The sequence below is a fragment of the Oryctolagus cuniculus genome, chromosome 15 (genome assembly GCF_964237555.1).
Source record: "Oryctolagus cuniculus chromosome 15, mOryCun1.1, whole genome shotgun sequence".
NCBI lineage: Eukaryota > Metazoa > Chordata > Mammalia > Lagomorpha > Leporidae > Oryctolagus > Oryctolagus cuniculus.
In genome coordinates, this window is record NC_091446.1 from 75499958 (window position 1) to 75505957 (window position 6000).

General features: G+C 41.8%; 1 long non-coding RNA gene across 1 annotated transcript in view; it reads right to left on the minus strand.

Annotated features, from left to right (window-relative positions):
- LOC127488767 (uncharacterized) overlaps nucleotides 1-5724 on the minus strand; it is an 81955-nt gene extending 76231 nt beyond the window's left edge. Inside the window, exon 1 of the long non-coding RNA XR_007916611.2 lies at nucleotides 3984-5724. This is a non-coding gene — a long non-coding RNA (uncharacterized lncRNA). The remainder of the gene's footprint in view (nucleotides 1-3983) is intronic.
- Nucleotides 5725-6000: the final 276 nt, after the last annotated feature.

Consider the following 6000-nt stretch of genomic DNA (forward strand, 5'->3'; position numbering starts at 1 on the left):
ACTTTGGCAGTTTCTTAAAAAGTTACATATTCATACATATTTACCACATGATCCAGCATTACAAGAGCCATCACTTGCTCCCACCCAGAGTCTGCTTTAATAGGAAACTGGATTCAGGATCCAATCATTCTGACATGACAAATAGGTATCTGAACCACTAGGCCAAATCCTCCCCTAACAGTATTGGAAACATACGCTTTATTAATGAAAGCATCCATAGAAGCTTGGCTTGAAATAACCAGAAAATAGGAACAACCCAAATGTCCACTCATAAGCTAAAAGATAAGAAGTATATAAATATTCATGTAATGGAATACCATGTAAGAAAATACATGCAATAAAATGAATTATTAAAACAAGTTGTAAAGCTTAGATAAATCCAAAATAATTATGCTGAAGGGACAGAGCCCAAAACACCCCTACCCTCCAGAAAATCCCCACCTACTGTATTATTCCATTTACAGGACGTGTAACAAATGCTAAATGCATAAGGAAACAGTGACAGAAAATAGATCAATGCTAGAGATAAATGGTGACAGAAGGTGTAAGTAGTTGAGTGTGTCTGGGAAGGTTAACGGGGAACTCCAGAAGCCCCCAGAGGTGCTGACATGTTCAAGACTGTGACTGGGGTAGTTGGTTTCACAGGTGCACACATGTTGTACTCTATCAAATACAGTACTATCAACAGGGACATTTTTTCATATGTCAATTAAGACTCAAAGGGCACGTTATACATATTATAACAACTAGAAAACAGGGAAACATCTTCAAGACATGAAGGAAGCAAAAGTATTTTGAAGAGACAACATAAAACAATAAGCTTTGGACAGAGTAAAGAATAAGTAGGTAAAAGCCTCAGAGTGTAAGGAGATATCACAAAACATACACAGTAACCACAAAAAGTTTATAAAAAATAGAATTAAAAGATAAATGTATGTTGGTTTTGAAATGTATTTTGGAATTAAAAGATAAATTTATTTTGAAATCCATGCCTCATTTTTTATATAATTCATTTTCCATGAACCATTTGTGTGAAAATAACTTAATTTTTTTTAACTTTTATGTAGTAGATGTAAATTTCCAAAGTACAGTTTGTAGATTACAATGGCTTTTTCCCCCCATAACTTCCCTCCCACCCACAAGCCTCCCATTTCCCACTCCCTCTTCCATTCAATTCACATCAAGATTCATTTTCAATTATCTTTATATACAGAAGATCAATTTAGTATATATTAAGAAAAGATTTCGGCCGGCGCCGCGGCTCACTAGGCTAATCCTCCGCCTAGCGGCGCCGGCACACCGGGTTCTAGTCCCGGTCGGGGTGCCGGATTCTGTCCCGGTTGCCCCTCTTCCAGGCCAGCCCTCTGCTGTGGCCCGGGAGTGCAGTGGAGGATGGCCCAGGTGCTTGGGCCCTGCACCCCATGGGAGACCAGGAAAAGCACCTGGCTCCTGGCTCCTGCCATCGGATCGGTGCGGTGCGCCGGCCGCAGCGCGCCGGCCGGCGGCGGCCATTGGAGGGTGAACCAACGGCAAAGGAAGACCTTTCTCTCTGTCTCTCTCTCTCACTGTCCACTCTGCCTGTCAAAAAAAAAAAAAAAAAAAAAAAAAAGAAAAGATTTCATCAGTTTGCCCCCCACAGCACACAGAGTGCCAAATACTGTTTGAGCACTAGTCATATCATTAATTCACATTGAACTACACATTAAGGACAGAGATCCTACATGAGGAGTAAGTGCGCAGTGACTGCTGTTGTTGACTTAACAAATTGACACTCTTGTTTAAGGCATCAGCAATCTTCCCAGGCTCTAGTCATGAGTTGCCAAGGCCATGGAAGCCCCCTGAGCTCGCTGTCTTTGATCTTATTTTGACAAGGCCATAGTCAAAGTGGAAGTTCTCTCCTCCCTTCAGAGAAAGGTACCTCCTTCGCTGATGGCCCGTTCTTTCCACTGGGATCTCACTCGCAGAAATCTTTCATTTAGGTGGTTTTTTTTGTTTTGTTTTGTTTTTTTTGTTTTTTGTTTTTTTTTTGTTTTGCCAGAGTGTCTTGGCTTTCCATGCCTAAAATACTCTCTTGGGCTTTTCAGCCAGATCTTAATGCCTTAAGGGCTGATTCTGAGGCCAGAGTACTATTTAGGACAACTGCCATTCTATTAGTCTGCTGTGTATCCTGCTTCCCATGTTGGATCATTCTCTCCCTTTTTTATTCTATCAGTTAGTGTTTGTCGACACTAGTCTTGTTTATGTGATCCCTTTGACTCTTAGTCCTTTCATTATGATCAACTGTGAACAGAAATTGATCACTTGGACTAGTGAGATGGCATTGGTACATGCCACCTTGATGGGATTGAATTGGAATCCCCTGGCACATTTCTAACTCTACCATTTGGGGCAAGTCAGCTTGAGCATGTCCCAAATTGTACATCTCCTCCCTCTCTTATTCCCACTCTTATATTTAACAGAGATCACTTTTCAGTTAACTTTAAACACCTAAGAATAATTGTGTGTTAATTACATAGCTCAACCAATGGTATTAAGTAGAACAAACAAAAATACTAAAAGGGATAAAGTATTAAATTGTACATTGACAGTGATGATAAGGGCTGATCAAGTCCTTGTTTCTCCTAGTGTCCATTTCACTTCAACAGGTTTCCTATTTGATGCTCGGTTAGTTGTCACCAATCAGAGAGAACATATGGTATTTGTCCCTTTGGGACTGGCTTATTTCACTCAGCATGATGTGTTCCAAATTCCGCCATTTTGTTGCAAATGACCGGATTTGATTGTTTTTGACTGTTGTATAGTATTCTATAGGGTACATGTACCATAATTTCTTTATCCAGTCTACTGTTGATGGGCAGTTGAGCTGGTTCCAGGTCTTAGCTATTGTGAATTGAGCTGCAATAAACATTAATGTGCAGACAGCTTTTTTGTTTGCCAATTTAATTTCCTTTGGGTAAATTCCAAGGAGTGGGATGGCTGGGTTGAATGGTAGGGTTATATTCAGATTTCTGAGGAATCTCCAGACTGACTTCCATAGAGGCTTAACCAGTTTGCATTCCCACCAACAGTGGGTTAGTGTCCCTTTTTCCCTACATCCTCGCCAGCATCTGTTGTTGGTAGATTTCTGAATGTGAGCCATTCTCACTGGGGTGAGGTGAAACCTCATTGTGGTTTTGATTTGCATTTCCCTGATTGCTAGTGATCCTGAACATTTTTTTATATGTCTGTTGGCCATTTGGATTTGCTCTTTTGAAAAATGTCTATTGAGGTCCTTGGCCCATCTCTTAAGTGGGTTGTTTGTTTTGATGTTGTGGAGTTTCTTGATCTCTTTGTAGATTCTGGTTATTAACCCTTTATCTGTTGCATAGTTTGCAAATATTTTTTTCCCATTCTGTCGGTTGTCTCTTCACTTTCCTGACTGTTTCTAAATTATTAGAGAACACTGGATAAACCCTGCAAGATATAGGCACAGGCAAAGACTTCTTGGAAAGACCCTGGAAGCACAGGCAGTCAAAGCCAACATTAACATTTGGGATTGCATCAAATTGAGAAGTTTCTGTACTGCAAAATAACTTACTTTCTAAAAAAAATCATTTGCATGGCAGAGAGAGAGAGATGCACAGATAGTGAGCTCCCACCGTGCCCAAGCTGGGAGCCAGGAATTCAACCCAGATCTCACGTGTGTGTGGCAGGGACCCAACTGCTTGAACTGTCACCTGCTGCCTCCTAGGGTCTGCCTCAGTGGGAAGCTGGAATCAGGAGCCAGGACTCAAGCCCAGGCACTCTAACATGGGATGTGGCTCTCTCAGGTGCTAGAAATACCCACCCCTATATTTAACTTTTAATGCCATTTTCCATGAACTTTTTGAAGCACCATCCTCTAGTGAACAAACAGACATATCTAAAATCTATAAAGAATTCCTTAAGCTCTTTAAGAAAAACACTGACCATATAACAAAAATGGTGGCAAGAGATAATTTTACCGATTCTGTGATGGCCATATAAGCTACTGCTGGAGCCATGCAGCCTGCAGATGACAAGTCTGCCTTCCTTGAAGCTTAATGGGAAAAACACAGAAATAAAATCACACAAAGGTACCGGAGAAAGAAAAGAAATGTGCCATATCTAGAAGGGACTTCAAAATTTGGAAAACAAAATAATACAACCAGAGGGAAGGACAAAGTTGTGTGGGCAGCTAAAACTCTTAACAGTTAAGAGGATGTCTCTGTCCTACAAAGCCAAGGACAGATTGGAGTAACCACAGCCACTACTACTTGATTAGGAAAACCTACCCTCTCCCCCCACCAAAAAGAAAGCCAGAGGAGGGAGCACTTTTTCAAACAAAAAGCTAAAAAGAGGCAGTTTAAATGTTGCATGAACCAAACCTTCAACCCGAGGTAGAGAACAGACTCAAAGCCATACAGGTAGAAATTTTTAGAAACTTAACTCTTGGTGCTGGCACCATGGCTCACTTGGTTAATCCTCTGCCTACAGTGCCAGCATCCCATATGGGCACTGGGTTCTAGTCCCAGTTGCTCCTCTTCCAGTCCAGCTCTCTGCTGTGGCCTGGGAGGGCAGTGGAGGATGGTCCAAGTGCTTGGGCCCCTGCACCCCCATGGGAGACCAGGAGGAAGCACCTGGCTCCTGGTTTCAGACTGGCAGAGCCCTGGCCGTGGTGGCCATTTGGGGGGTGAACCAACAAAAAGAAGACTTTTCTCTCTCTATCTCTAACTCTACCTGTCAAATAAAAATAAAATAAATAAAATAAACTGAATTCTTATTGCAGCCAACAAACCAAGAAACAGAGTCATCAATTGGGGTACAACAACCTAGTTAATATTCCTCAGGGGAAAATCTAAAATCCAGCATTTCCATATTAGTACAGGATACCATGAAAACAAAATGCAAAAAAGACCAATGAATGGTGACCTATTCTCAAAAGGCAAAACAATCTGGCCAGCACCACGGCTCACTTGGCTAATCCTCTGCCTCCAACACTGATACCCCAGGTTCTAGTCCCGGTTGGGGTGCCGGATTCTGTCCTGGTTGCTCCTCTTCCAGTCTAGCTCTCTGCTGTGGCCCGGGAAGGCAGTAGAGGATGGCCCAAGTGCTTGGGCCCTGCACCCACATGGAGTGAACCAACAGAAGGAAGACCTTTCTGTCTCTTTCTCCCACTATCTAACTCTGCCTGTCAAATAAAAAAAAAAAAAGACAAAACAATCAGCTGAAACTTTCAGATCCCAAGATGATTTCAATACTGAAATTAGTAAACAAAGGTACCCAATTAGCTATGATAGTTATATTTCATAGATAAAGGAGAATGTGCTCATACAAGTAAAAAGTTATGAAATGTAATCAGAAAATGGAAACTACACAAAGAATCTGAGAGGGCATTCTACAATAAAAATGCAGTATCTAATATTAGGGACACACTGTGTGTTTACATCAGAATAGAGATGAGGAGGACTAAGTGACCCTGAAGACAGGGCAATGGCAACTATCAAATATCAGGAATGGGGGGAGATTTACAGGAGGGAGAGATGGAGGCAGAAGTGTATACGTATACACACACACACACACAAAGAGGAGAGAGAGAAGAGGGAGAGGAAGCTCAGAATAAAAAAAAAGTTGGAGATAAAGTTTTCTAAATGTTTCAGGTTTTTTTTTTTAACTTTTATTTAGCAAATATAAATTTCCAAAATACAGCTTACGGATTACAGTGGCTTTTTGCCCCCCATAACTTCCCTCCCACCCACAACCCTCCCAACTCCCATTCCCTCTCCCATTCCATTCACATCAAGATTCTTTCTTTCTTTTTTTTTTTTTTTTTTTTTTTTGACAGGCAGAGTGGACAGTGAGAGAGAGAGACAGACAGAGAGAAAGGTCTTCCTTTGTCGTTGGTTCACCCTCCAATGGCCGTGGCCAGCGCGCTGTGGCCGGCACACTGTGCTGATCCAATGGCAGGAGCCAGGTACTTATCCTGGCCTCCCATGGGGTGCA